Here is a 15,458-nt window from a genome sequence, read left to right as displayed (position 1 = left end):
CTGAACTGCAGTCCTCTGAAAGAGCATCAAGTACTCTTAACCATCTCTATAGCCTTCACTATATTATATCTAGATGCCATGAAGCTACCAATGACCTACTAATCCTATACAATTACAAAATCACTGATATTATGATCTAATAATCTCTAACATTGGCTGATCATTGATTATGTATCACACATATAGCAACTCCACGAGGTAAAATTTGCTCATCTTACATAAACAGAGTCCATGACTCAGAGAGATGAGATAGCTTGCCCATATTCAGATACAAGTAACCATTACAACAGGTGGTTTCATTCTCATTTGTCTCAAGGATAGATGAAAAAAAAATTGAAAGTGTCTGGGAAGAAACTATGGAACCATTCTATTATTGTGGTTGTGTTTCTGTTCCAGAAACTTCACCCGGCATGAAAGAAGAAGAAACTGCTATCTGGGTTCTCTCGGTGTCTTTTCCCAAGGGCTCAGAAATAAGCATGGCCTTCCCTGAGCCAGTTACTTTAGGTCTTATGGACTCCAACCAGTTAAGCATATTTCTTGAAATTCTAGTTTTCCGAAGGTTGAATCATAGAGAAGAGTAAAGTACTCCAGAAGACTACTGGAGAGTAGGCAGTGCAAAGACTGCCCTGCAGACAGTCTTGCAATTTGAGTTCATGTCCGCAAAGGTTTATACAACTCTATGGAGTTCTTCAGACACATTATCTCTTCATCTCCATGGCGAGTCTACAGTAGACAAAGTGGTCATGGCCCCCGGATCTTTGCACACACACTGTTCCTTCCTGTTGGAACATTCCGTCTCCTTCTTTCTCTGTGTTATTACATTGTAATCCAGGTTATCATTTCCTATGTTTTGATCTTCTTGGCTCAAAGGAAGGAGAGTAGTCAGAGTCTTAAACAAATACCTTTATTTGGTTCAGGATTAAATGAGCTGATGACCTGTGTCTCTCCTTAGGGCAAAGAAACAGAAATATTAGCCCTTCCCTGGCTTCCTAGGCATACCAGAAATACTCAAGGATAAACTACTTGGAGGTTTAAAAACCTGATACCAGTCAACTTCAGTGAGGGGAAGATTCACTGTGATTGTAAAGGAACACGAGAGTGAGCTGTTACCCAACCTGGGAAGACACTGTGAAAGGAGACTTCTGGAAGGATCAGAAAAGGAATCATGGTAATCAGAAAAGTCAGGCACTCACAGCCACCAGTGGGCTCACAAAAGAGAAGTAGGGGAAGGAAACATTGCCTGTCAAAGGTTTCCACTCAGGGTTTCACAAACAAGTTATGGTGTAGAGGGCCGCAATAACATTCGCCACCACAAGATGGCGCTGGCTTCCACTGCGCCCCACGTGGAAGGCCGAGATAGTTTTGCCATTACAAGATGGCGCTGGCCTCCACCGCGCCAGCCGACTTCCTTTCAGGAAGTTAACTGTGTGCGCATGTGCAAGAGTGCCTTCGTGCCAGGTCTTTGCCCACTCCGGGGCGTGCCTAATGAGATCATGGGTAAGCAACCAATCAGGTGTGGATGCACCACACTAGGGTGTACATAAGCTGCGCCATGCTGGCGCCCGGCCGCCCTCTCTATTATTAATAAATAATAAGCATTTTGGCTACAGAAGGATTCGTGTGTTCCCGCGTATTCTTGCTGGCGAGAGGTCGAGTGGGACATTATGGGACCTGGAGTTGCCTGTAATCAAGAGGAAACACTACAGGCTATGTTTTACCAGAGAGCACTGTGCCTATCTGTCATTGCCTCTCAATCCAATGACCTGCCCAGGTAACCAAGGCCACTTCTCACATCTGCCCTCCAGAGCTATACAAGTTCCTCCTTCACACCAGCCTGGGGCATAAAACCAAACACATGTAGTTAACACACTAAGCTAAGTTGGTGTAGCCAAAACCCAAGAATTACCCATGAGCAGTAGAAGGCACTCTAAGGGTTAACCCGCCCAGGAGGGATGTTGAGCAGAGTCACCACCACAGTACTCACACCTCCTGTCTACCCAGTTTTCGTCATGCTCCATGCTCCCCAGCCTTGATATCTCAGAAAAGGGCTATTTCCCCCCTCATCCACTCCACAGTCACTTCCCTGGTCTTGATGCCTGAATGACATTCAAGCCCCACTTGTACCCTACTCTTTCTGATTCATGCATCTCTTGCTCTTGGCAATTCTTCTGCTAGAATGAGCCTTTGATTTGAGTGTAAATGTCACTTCCTTCTGAAGATTTTTTTCTGGAATTAGCAAAAATCAAGCTAGATACCTTACCGATTTGTTTCTCTATTCTAGTACTTATGACACTTCAGATTTTATTTATCTCTTTTCCTCTCCATCTTCAACAGCAGCATCTGGTACATAGGAACTCAATAATTTTTGAATAACTTATACAAACATTAGTGAGTGACTGTCTCTCCACATTCAGTCTTCCTCTGACAGTGTCATGTGATACATTCAAAGTGTATATTTGGAAATCTCATCTTCAGTTGTTTGCCATGAGCGATGGAAAGAATTCAAAGTTCTTGTCTCATCTTTCAAGGTCCATGACATGTGGTTCCAGTCTACTCCCATGAAACATCTATCACTATTTGTCCATGTGAATCCCATGTTTCTTCTAATCAAGAGCAATTGTTTGCAAAAATAATTTTCATGATATAAATTTAAGAGGTTGGGCTTTGACCCCCAAACTATATCTATTAATACATACTAAATATACTGAGCTTTTATTTATTTTTTGAGCATATATGTTAGGCATTGTTGAACATGTTTTAAGTATTTTGTCTTACTGAATTAGCCCATAATATCATTTTCATCTCTTTCTTAAAAGCATGAAAAAAAAATCAAAGTTCAGAAAGTCACTTGCCAAAGTCACACAGTTCATAGATAATGTCTCTAAACATGTGTATTATCTGATTCCAAATCAAGAGTCTAACTGGCCCATTATACCACATCCTCCTGTAAGAACTTCTCAGTAACTGTAGAATCATTTAATCACATGCTTGCTAAAAACCTTATTGTTTAGGTTACCGTGCTTGAATCCTTAAAACAGCTTTATAGAGCTGGGTGTGATAACTCACATCTGTAGTCCCAGTACTCAGGAACCTGAACTAAGAAGATAATCAATTCCAGTCCAGTATAGACTATGAGAGACTTCAGAGCCAGTTTGGGATAAATAACGAAAGCCTCTCTTAAAGCAAGCAAGCAGATTAAACCACAATAGAAACAAGATTCAGAAAGACAAAACGTTCTGTTGTGAGTTTCAGAGTCAAAGAGGACAGACCCAAAAGCTGGAGTCTGGACAGAATCTAGAGCTAGAACAGTTAACCACACCTCTCCACTGCTCCTGATCTGAGTCACCAATTGGTGGTACTGGGATGGGGACACCTTGCCTGAGAGTCTTTTTTCAAGAACATCAAGAAAACTGAGAGAGCCCCAGTTGGAATCAACTCTAACCTGTTGACCTGCACATCTCCATTACAAAATCTGTTTGTCTCCTCTGAATAGAAACTGTCCTAGGCCATAGTGTGATTAAGAGCAAAATTTCACTCATTGGACAGCAGGGAGTACATCCAGCTCCTGTTTCCTCACGCTGTGCTTTCTGCCCATTAAAATCCAGCTGTGTTCTATGGGCCCTGGGGACATTTGCTTCCTGTTTTCTAAGAATATAAAGAATTGTGACTCAGAGAAATATCATGCCTACCTTCCAAGAGCTTCGAAACAAATGGTGCTATTGCCAATAGGAACACTGCAAGCATTAGACAAAGATTCCATGAAAACAAACTCGAAAGACTTTTCATTCATGGACATGCTGTAGCCAGTGTGGTCCTGGATGCTAGACAGGTAACTTGCATAGGTTCTAGAGAAACTGACACCTTCTTAAAGAAGACCGGGTTTTAGGAAGGGCTGAACAGGCAAGAACAGCAGCCCATCTACCCAGAGATGAAACGTTGAATGGATCTGAAACACAACACAAAAATACTTGGAGACAAATAGTGAGCATCAGGTTGAAGAATGGAGGGGTTGGGGATTTAGCTCAGTGGTAGAGCGTTTTGCCTAGCAAGCGCAAGGCCCTGGGTTCAGTCCCCAGCTCCGAAAAAAAGAAAAGGAAAAAAAAAGAGTGGAATGGTCTCCTTTAATTAACCATTTGTTTTGTTCAAACATTTGTCTGATGCTGCATTATGAGCCACACTGTGCATAAGAACTTAACCTATACTGCCATTAGCATTGGCTTTCCCACTAAGATTGAGAGGTAGGGTGTTGGGTAAAGATGGGGAAGGTGAGTGTAATGGCCCTAAGATGAGGGAGAATATGGTGCACTGAAGCAACCCAAGGAAGGCTATTGTGCATAGAAGTATCAGGAAATGAGAAAATGGACTGCTTAGTACTTTCCAAATCATGGAATGCCTTTTAGCCCATTTTAGAAATCTTCATTGTCTAGTATGTGGCAAATTTAAGATTTAATCCACATATCTAAGGTACTTTCTGTCCCTCCCTTTGAATCTACGTGCATCAATACCCTTAGTTTAAATTTAAATTGAAACCTCTACCTACTTATCTTTTGGGACTCTCAGCTCATAGTTACTATCAAGTAAGAAAACACACAGAATCAACAGAGGAACGATACGGTCAGAACCGGAAGTCCCTGACTCGGCCATAGTTGATCTCCCAAAGAATAGCTCACACCAGCTTCTTGACCTCGTGAGTAATCCAGCTTGAAAGCCACTCTCTATCTTCTCATCTCCACACTTCAGCTAACGCTGTAAGGATCAGAGCTGAACCTTCCCTGCTGAGGCTTGCTTACCCCGCAGACTGTTAATACAGATAAATGGTTGCTATTATTTTCAATACAATAAAATTGGGAGTCATTTATACACAGTAATGGAGATCAAGAGCACAGAAAAATAACAAACCACCAAAACGCCTTCTAGTGTTAAGAAGTGTGTTTGATCACAGCTTTCTTTGCTTCCGTATGAAGCCAAATAGTAATTTTTCCTAGACTAAGTTGCCCTGAGAACTGAATGAGATATGACAGAGAAGTGTTGCACATAGTGGATGGATTTTTAGTAATCCATCAAAGATTGTCATGTTGGTGCTAGGAAGATTGGCAAGGTGTCTGCTGCACAGGCACGAACAGTGGAGAGAGCCTGCAACCCTACTTCTGGCTAGGGGCAAAGACAGGAGGATTCCCTGAAGTTCATTGGCCAGCCATTCCAGCTTGAATAAATGAGCTTCGTTTTCAGTAAGACAGGGTCTTAAAAAAAAAGTTGTAGAAGAAAGATGTCAAACATCAACTTCTGGCTTCTACACCCAAGTACACAGGCATACACCCATAAGCACACATATGTACACACACACATACTTACACCAAGAACTACATAACACACACACATACACACACACACTCAAATGAACACATACACACTCATAGAAACACACACTTGTGCACGTACACACAAACACACACACATTAAAGTATGCTATGCATCTTTGACATTGTTTTTAAAGTTTAAAAGAGGATGAAGAACTATTTCAAAAGAGATAATCACTTAGACTAGATTGGTTAAGGTAGTGATAAAGTAAACAGTTTAGGGGGCAGTTAGCATCTAGAACTAGTGGGAAATTATAACTTATGGATGTGGAAGAGCACCCGCCCTCCACCCTCGCCCCCCCCCCACCACCCAGAATAAGGTAACCTTCCAACCTTGAATTGAGTCAACCAGTAGAAGAGACAACTAACTGCCTCTCCACTCTTATCTGAGCAGGGCTAATTCAATCCACTTTCTCCTTCAGGGTAGATATATTACCCATACTGAGGTAATCTCCCAAGAAAAATGGTCCCAGTATTGACATGGCACAGACAGTCCAACCAGAATCAACAGGACTCCATGGCAGCATTTTGTGTTGAAGTTTTGGATTGTTTAGGGGTTGGCTGTTTTGCTTTGTTTGTTGTTTTTTGCTTTGCTTTGAAACAAGCAGATTCTTGGAAAAGATGGTCCGGTGGTTAATGGCACTGGCTGCTCTTCCAGAGGACCAAGGTTTGACTTACAGTACTGATGTGGTGATTCACAACCAGCCATAACTAGCTTGAGGAGATCCAACCTCTTCTCCTGGCTTCCATGGCACTAAGAACAGATGAGCATGTAAATAAAACACCCATTCAAATAAAATAAAAATAATAAAAGCTTTAAAATGAAAAAATAGTAATTTTTAAAAAGAAAAACTTATTCTTACCTAAAGCTTAAACTACGGCAGTCATCATATAGGAAATAGAGCCAACATAGCAGGTTAGAGAGAGGAAAACCAGAAGGGGATGGTATTGTTTAAGCTCTAAATCAAGATGTGCCTGGGGGCAGCTAGTGCCAGCCTGTCCAAAAACCACTTTGGCTTCGCTTTATGGACCTCTGTATTTGAAAGACCCTAAGTATATTAGCCAAGGAAAACTGTCACAGAGCAGGCATTGTGGGGCAGACGACTTGGAGACTGGTGACTTTGGAGTAACATCTGTGAGGGAGTTGATGTTGATGTGGAAAGAAGAGAAATGCAAAGGATCAACCCAAAAATGAAAAAAAGCATAGTCATTACCTGCTTATTAGTCATCAGAGAAACCCAAATCAGTCATAAAGTAACATCGCCATGCATCATCAAAGTGAGTAAGAATTTCGAGTCAATTCCAAGTACGGCAACGATGTGACTATATTAGAACTGCACACGATCACTTCTGAAAAATGAAAGACACCATCATTTTACTACGAAGGCTGAACAAGAACACGCCTATGATGCTAGACACATGACTAATAGAACGCCTGGCTAGAAACACATGCACAGGACACCAGGGGACACATACAGGAATGTTGTCAGCACCTCTACGCGAAATAGCTCTAAACTGGAAAATACTTAAATTACCTTTTTAACTACAGGGAGGAAACAGCAGCAGCTTCCCTCCACGCCATGCTGTTTTATTAACAAACTGCATGACATTAATGCAATGCAGAGAGCTCAAAGGGAGCAGACCTTTAAGTCACAGTCTTGGTCAGCCTTAGGGAGAAGAATTGCTGGAAAGAACAATGGAAGGAGGAGCTCTGGGGATGTGGGGAACTTTTTGTTTCTTAACCTGAGTTCTGGTTACATAAGTGTGAACACCTCACAGCCTAATATGGTGGCTCACTTCTGTGATCTCAGCACTTAGGAAGCTAAGGCAGGAGGATTGCCATTAGTTCAAGGCAGCCTAGGTTACATAATGATTCCCAGACTAGACTCGGAAGTACAAAGTAAGTCTGTGTGCCAAATCACCTCACTGCCCAAATTTCACTTGCAATTTGTCTGCTGTTCTCTATATTTTCCATAATTTAGTAAATGTTCAAGAAATAAACATAAAGAAATGGATCAGACTTCAAAAGGAGGCCAGAGACTGGTAAATACACAAAATGAGTTGGTTTGTGTCTAATATCTGCAAATCTTGGAATTGTATAAACAACCTAGGAACCTACAGTCTTCTTACTAAGAGATACCAGATACCTGTGCAAGGTTCCTGTGGGTTGAATCTTCTCTGGTAAACAAAGCAAGACAAATTCAATGGAGCCACTTTCCTACAAGAAGAAACTGTAGGAGTCATAGGGTGGCACTTTGGCCCAGAGATGTAACAGGCAAAGATCCCTGATGGAATCAAAAGTGTCTTTTGGAAATGGTTTTGCTGACTTTAGAAGATTGTTAGAAAACACAGAAGCATCAATGCCTATAGACCATTGGCTTGAAAGATCTCCTATCAAGTCTCAGGAGCAAAGGACTTCACAGAATTCACAGACTGAGGAAGCACCAGGGAGGCTCCTAAGTTCCAGTTTCTTTGCATCAACTTTAACATCATTATTCTTGTATGAAGTCTATTCAGCCTCCTCTCTCTTCCGGAGTTTCAGGAGGCCCTAGCCTCCCAACTTCATGCCTTCTTCCACAGAGCAGCCACAAATGGCCATGCAAATTTGACTGAGACATTTCTCCATCCCTAGCCCTTAGTGGATTCCACACCTTAGGTTCCTGTCAAACTTTGATCCTGAAGCCCAAGACTCAGAGACCTAGTACCTGACCATCCTGTCTAGTGTCACCCTGGCCTGCTTGCCTACTTTACCATCCAAATATCTGTCTTGTCAAGAGCCTCAGACAGCACGAAGATCACTGGATGTGGAGGCACGTACGCTGTGCCTTTATCTCAAGCTCTCCTCTGCTTGGTCTATCTGTGGGATAGTTTCTTCTAGAACCCTTCTCTAGAAAGCCTTCCCTGAAAGGTGCCCATTCCTTCCTCTTGTTTTCATTTCGTTCCACATGTTTCGTGGTACCTTACTATTCACCCTGTGTATCTCTTCTCTTCTGAAGGGTCAGATGTTCTGTAGCTGTGATTGTATACTATACATCCCAGTCTTAATTCATTTAGTGGCACTGGGACTAAGTAGAGACCCAGTATGATATTTGGTCTGTTGGTTGTTTGTTTGTTGTTGTTGTTGTTGTTATTGTTGTTTTGTTTTGTTTTGTGGGTTGTTTCTGTTTGTTTGTTTGTTCATTCAGGCTGATGTAGAAGTCCCAGAGATCCCCCTGCCTCTGCCTCTAATGTGTCAGGATAGGTTTTGAAAACAGATCCTTTGAAGTGGTCATTGGGTTTTCATTTTCTAACTTTCAGAAACCACGTTTGTGTTTGTCTATGTACATAACTAGTTTGACCAATGACAATGTTAAACTAAAAGTCTAGAACTGCTTTAGAAAGTATGGTGGTTTAAATATGCAGGGTATGGAACTATTAGGAGTTGGGGCCTTGGTGGAGTAAGTGTAGCATTGTCTGAGAAAGTGTGCCACTGGTAGGGTGGCTTTGTGTCTCTCCTCCTAGCTGCGTCAGGGATAGACAATCTTCTCCCAGTTCCCTTCAGAACAAGATGTAGAACTCTTAGCTTCTTCAGTGCCATGCCTACCTGGAAATTGCCATGCTTCCAGTCTTGTTGATAATGGACTGAACTTCTGAACCTGGAAGTATTCCCAGTTAAATGTTGTTCTTTATAAAAGTTGCCTTGGGGGGCTGAGGATTTAGCTCAGTGGTAGAGCGCTTACCTAGGAAGCGCAAGGCCCTGGGTTCGGTCCCCAGCTCCGAAAAAAAAAGAACCAAAAAAAAAAAAGTTGCCTTGGTCATGGTGTCTCTTCACAGCAATGGAAAGATATCACTAATTTTCCCTTTACAGCATGGTGTCTGACAGAAGAGCTCTCTCCAGGCGTCAGCCTCCTTAAAGATGAGCACAGATATCTCCAAAACATGGGGAAATGTTAATCTCTTGACACTTCTTTCTATCTTAGCTTCTGTGAAGTTGAATGTTATATCCTTATATCTAATACTATTGTACAACTTATAGACACTGGAACATACAGCATGGGAGAGAGCTCTGAACTCTCACTGCTCAGAGGTGGTGGGACTGAGAATACAGAGCTCTGGTCTCAGCAGAGGAAGGTATCATGGTGAGCCACCACATCTCAGGCAGTATATTTCAGTTTCATGACATATATCCGGTTGACTCCACTCAATCTTTATCTCCCTGCTTTCCCTTTCAACAACTTCTAGCAACTGTTATATTCAACATACACTGAGTACTTGACTGTGCCACAAACTACACTACACATATCTACAAATTGTCCCATTTAAAACTCAGAGCAAGCCTATAAGGTAGGTTCTTGTTTTAGTCAGGGTTTTACTGGTGGGAACAGACACCATGACCAAGGCAACTCTTATAAGGACAACATTTAACTGGGGGTGGCTTACAGGTTCAGACATTCCATTATCATCAAGGTGGGAACATGGCAGCATCCAGTCAGACATGGTGCAGGAGGAGCTGAGAGTTCTATATCTTTATCTGAAGGCTGATAGCAGAATACTGACTTCCAGGCAGCCAGAATGGGGGTCTTAAAGCCCACACCCACAAAGACACACCTACTCCAACAGGGCCACACCTTCTAATAGTGCCACTCCCGGGGACAAGCATATGCAAACCACCACAGTTCTATTATCTTTGGTTTATAACTAAGAATACTAAAAAGCTCACCCGTGCTCCTAGAGTAGTTATAAGTGCTGGATCCCAGATCCTAGTCAGTGTACATGTTCACTGAATAAACAGAGTATCATTGAAGATGATCATTTAAAGAGAAGCTCAGTCATTTATTAGAATGGATATACCATAATAATATCTCTACTTAGTGGCAACTGACATGCTTTTTACGTCAGGTCCATACTCTAACAGGCCACCCTGCTAGACACAAATAGAATTTGATGCCTCTGAGCTAGCACATTTCTAATGGATGGTGCCTGCCTCCCAGCATGTGAGAGAAATTGCTTTTATAAACAGTGTAATTCTTCACCACCATTCTTTCTGCTGCCACTCCCATCATAGGAAGGAACCTGAAGCCATCAGGCATCGAGTATATCAGTGTTTAAACTGAATATCAGATAACAAGTACAGCAACCCAGTGTGCCTTGACTGCCCATGGCAGGACATCACCCAGCCATTTACTTGACACCAGCAACTAAAAAACTTCAGAGAAGAGGAAGCCATCTTCCAAGGCAGGCAGCCGAACAAACATCATGCCTCTTCCTACTACTTCTCTGGTGGCTCTGGAACAGGTCCTGTGACACTGCATCTTTTATGCCACAAGATTTGCCTTCACTGATCCTGGCCTTCAGAACACACCAACCATGGTTGGTCACTCTCCAGCACAAAATCTGTATCTTTCACATTGTTACCCAGTGGCCTGTTGGTAAATGTACCCCTCTCAACCCCACCCAAGTATCAGAGCTCGGAGAATGAATCCAGAGACCTTGTGTGGATGAAACAAATTGACCAAGGTTGCCAAGTAACACAATGAACAATGAAACTAAAGCTTGGTAAATACAGTACGTCTTGGCACATCTTTAGGAAAGATATCAACTTTATATATAGCATCTGTGGAGGGACACAGTAAGCTCAAAACCTATGGGGAACTCCTTAGGAGGTCCACAGTGTACTTGAAGAGCTTAGCTGAAACTTGATCTTCTTTTCTTTCCTCTCCTTCACAGGAAATGTGGTGTGGTTAAGGATGAGGCAGAAGTAGCTTTCTAGAGAACTCAAGTTTGAGTTGGTTTATTTTCTATGCACAAGACAGGAACAGGTCAAGAGAATCAACTAGGGATACCTTAGCCTGCTAATAAGGGTAGACATAGGGAGGCATCTAGTTTCCCCTGGGTCACTGCAACAATAGCTTCTGTGAACCCAGGTCACCAGAGCAGAAAGAATGGTTGGCATAGATGATGACAGTAATGGTGACAAGGAAAATGAAAACAGTAAAAACAGCTAGTGTTTATTGAAACTTTTTCCATATGTCAAGGACTGTGGCCACTATTCTGCTTGTATTAGCTCATTTAGCCTAACTTAAGATTAAAGATATAACATTTATATATTTGTAAACATAGAGACAAAATAAATAACTAGGTTATCCTCATTGTACAGCTTAAAACTTTATGTCTGATAGCTGATTTTAAGGAACTTCCTTTCAAATAACAAGGAAATCTCTGGTTAATTTTCTTGTTGCTATACTCATCGCCCAAATAGAGCAACTTAAAGGAGAAAGGGTCTAATTTGGCTCACAGTTTCATGGCACAAGCTCCATCAGCTCCAGCGTGGTGAGAAAGGCCTGGTATGGAGTAGCTGGTTACACTAGATTCACAGTTAGGAAGCAAAAAGCGATGGATGCTGGTTCTTGGCTTGCTTTCTTTGTTTTTACACAGTCTGGAACCACTAGTCAACAAACTGGTACTACTAGCCTTTAGGGTGGATCCTCCAGCTTCTATTAACCCAATCTAGAAATTCTCACAGACATACCTGAGCCACAAGCTTTCCTCTCTGTCCTACGTTGGGCAGCACTAGAACCAACGAAGCCGTTACATCAAGGCTTAAAGAGACAACCAGTGCCTGGGCTGAGATGTGCTGGCCCCCCTGGCAGATCCCATCACATTGCCAGACTCTCAACTAGAGTTCACTGTCTTCCTAGCTGGAAGACCTGTAGCCTTAAGGAGCATTCTGAGGAAATGCAAACTTTACCCTTCAGCAACACAGATCCTGCCTGGGGATATATGCTTGAAGCCATCACAGTGGGAAGAGTAAATCAAATAACTAACCACAGCACAACTCCAGTGAGGACCCTTCCCCTCTCTGAGCTTCAGTTTACACACACACACACACACACACACACACACACACACACACACACACACACTGTTCACTAATAGCTTTGCACTGTTCTCTGACCCTCTGACAATGTTAAGGGGGGGGGTGTGCTGGTTAGTTATTGGTCAACTTGACATGAGCTAAGATCATCTGAGAAGAGGAAACCTTGACTGAGAAAATGCCTCGATGGAATTAGCATGTAGGCAAATCTGTGTCTTCACTAACAATTGATGTGTAAGAGCCCAGCCCATGTGGGCAATGCTGTCCTGGGTAGGCAGTCCTGGTAGTATAAGAAAACAAGCCGAGGGAACCAGGAAGAAAGGGCCTTTTAAACAGTGTTCCTCCATGATCTCTGCCTAAGTTTCTGCTTCCAGGTTTCTGCCCTGCTTTAGTTCTTGTCCTGACTTCCCTCAGGGATGGACTGTGTTAGGGATGGATAAACCCGAGTGGCTTTTGTTCATGATCTTCAACACAGACAGTAAAGTAGGACATCTGGGAAGGAGTAACCTCATTTGAGAAAAGGTTTCTTTCAGACTGGCCTATAGGCAAGCCTGAGGCATCTTCTTGATTAACCATTGTTGTGGAGAGAGTTCAGCCCAGTGTGGGTAGTGCCACCACTGGGCAAGTATGCCTTGTATAACAAAGCTGGTCGAGCAAGCCGTGGGGAGTGAGCCACTGAGCAGCATTCCTCTGTGACCTTTGCTTCAGTTCCTTCCTCCAGGGTCCTGCCCAACTTCCTTCTGTGACTTCCTGCATAATTGACTATAAACTATAAACTGAAAAAATATCCTTCCGCAAATGACTTTGGTCATGCTTATCACAGCAATAGACACAAAACTAAGACACAGGGTCTTTGGCCACGCAGCACAATCACTCTAATGAGACTACTACAGCCTACCCTTTGTGCACTGCTTATTTTACTGTGTTCTTTCACTGCTGCCTGAGTTGAGCCTCCAAACAAAGCTGCAGGATCAATTAGAGAACACATAAAATGAGCTACTTAATTTATGTTTCTCTGAGGGATATAAAACATTTGGCTCACAGGCTTTTAAGATGGGTCAGAGAACATAAAACTATATTTAATAAGTACAATGTACTAAAAATATCCTTTAGTGAGACAGACTGATGCGATTAAAGGGCACCAGCTTCAGGAGAAATGGGGAAGCCAGATGCCAGACCCCCTCAGCCCCAGCCTCAACCATGCAGGCTTAACCAGACAACTATTCTGTCATCTATACAATAGTATCCCCAGTTATCCCAGCTCTGGTTATCCAGAAACATCTTAGGTAGAATGAGTCTTCTTGAAGCAGTAAGGAGCTTGTCCCATAAATTTGGATGAGGTTTTGTTTGCCCTCCTTCTGTTTTGTCATCTACCATTGCTGGTGCTGAAAGCACCACTGGCTGACAGTAAGCCAGGAAGTGAATCTCATCAGCTGGGCCCAGGGATCGGATCTCTGGAAGGTGGGTAACATTTTTATCAGGAGGTGAAAGGTTAATGCTCAGGAAGACTGGTAGAGTTGTCTGAGCCCTTGGTGCTTTGTGTGTAGAGAGGAGGTTTGTAACTTCAACCTCCTGCCTTCTTTTCCCAACTGATGGCCAATTTCATCTCCCCAGGCAGAAACAGGTTCCATATATAATTTGAGATCTGAATTATATACCCTCAACATACATACCAAGAAAGCCACCATTTGTTTGTGTACTAGCTAAATTTATGAGTGAAAACTAAGACCCACAGATATATATATATGTTTTTGTGACATTGGGCATGCCAGATTCGAAGATTTACCTCTCAGATATAGGTTAATGACAAGTGAGGCTATATGTTGACACTTACACACTTTACCATACAAATGAGAGTTCTACAATGTCATAACTTACAAAGGAATTTTTAATTTAATTTTATAATTATCCATTTATTTATTTTGGTTTTAGAAACAGGGTCTCTCTATAGCTCTGGCTGTCCTGGAACTTGCTCTATAGACCAAGCTGGTCTAGAACTCAGAGAGATCCTCCTGCTTCTTGTTCCAGGGTTCTGGGATTAAAGAAATGTATGCCACCACCACTAGGCTAAAATGAAATTTTCTTTAAAGAGGGGTGGGTGATTAGAAGAAAGGCCAGAGGAAGTAAAGATATAGAAAGGAAAATGAAAAAAAGACTGTGAGGAAAGAGTATATTGGCCAAGGAGCTTGCACATTGTCTAAATGGATCTCAAGTTTGGACAACACTAACTGCTTTACTCACATTCTTGATAATTTATAATCTGTTATAATATTTAAAAAACCTTGCATAAGTTTAATGATTAAAACCACCTTTATCCAAATTCTAGACAGATTGTGTTTTTAATGTGTATATATGATGTGTGCATATAATGTCTGTGTGTGTTCATGTGTGTGAGTATGGAGTGTGTGTACTTACCATGTACACATGTAGAGGTCAGATTTCAGTCTGTACCTGCCACATCAGGCAGGCTGGACATCCAGAGATTCTCCCGTCTTTGCTTCCCAGCTCCAAATGGCTGGGCTGGTATTACAGAGAAATGGCTCAGTGGTTAAAAGCACTCGCTCTTGCAGAGGACTTGGGCCCCCCAAATGGTGGCTCAAGAACATTCTCATAACTCCAGTGCCAAGGTATCTGAATCCATCCACTGGCATAGATATGTACAAGGTGCACGGACACATATACAGGCAAAAAATCCCCAACAAACTATATACATAAAATCTGTTGTTGTTGTTGTTAATTATTATTGTTGTTACTATTTTAAAGTATAAAAGTATGAAGATATTCACTGCTACATGTAGTCCTTATAGTTGCACAGTACTTTGTCCATTGAGCCATCTCTCCAGCCCCTGGACAAACATTTAATCACAAACTCAAATTTTCTTTTAATGCTTACTGGAATAAATTCATGTAGTGAGTATGCAATGTTCTGAAAATACCCAGGGCTCTGATGTGGGAAGGTGAGCATAGGATACTGGTCCCTCCCTGCCTTATTTTTTTTTAAGTAATATCATTTATTCTTAGAAAATTTCACGTGTGTGTGTGTGTGTGTGTGTGTGTGTGTGTGTGTGTGTGTAGATGTAGACTATAGGCACCTCACCTCTTCTTTAACTTCTCCTCTATCCCCAACACATCTCCTCCCAACTTCATGTTCTTTGTCTCTCTCTTTCTTTTTTAATGACCCACTGAGTGCAATTCCTGCTTCCCATATAACGCGGGTGTGGGATATCCACTGAAGCATGGGCAGCCTA

The 15,458-nt window shown here is 42.2% G+C and overlaps 1 long non-coding RNA gene across 1 annotated transcript; it reads right to left on the bottom strand.

Annotated features, from left to right (window-relative positions):
• Window positions 1-247: 247 nt before the first annotated feature.
• On the bottom strand, window positions 248-11,735 carry LOC147999834 (uncharacterized). The gene is made up of 3 exons (XR_015642578.1): window positions 11,632-11,735; window positions 6,572-6,707; window positions 248-6,111 (listed from the first exon to the last, which is right to left on the bottom strand). It is a non-coding gene; the product is annotated as an uncharacterized LOC147999834 (long non-coding RNA).
• Between the last annotated feature and the right edge of the window lie 3,723 nt (window positions 11,736-15,458).

Source organism: Rattus norvegicus, chromosome 18, assembly GCF_021556685.1.
Source record: "Rattus norvegicus strain SHRSP/BbbUtx chromosome 18, alternate assembly SHRSP_T2T, whole genome shotgun sequence".
Lineage (NCBI taxonomy): Eukaryota > Metazoa > Chordata > Mammalia > Rodentia > Muridae > Rattus > Rattus norvegicus.
This window is presented reverse-complemented; position numbering and strand designations above follow the sequence as displayed.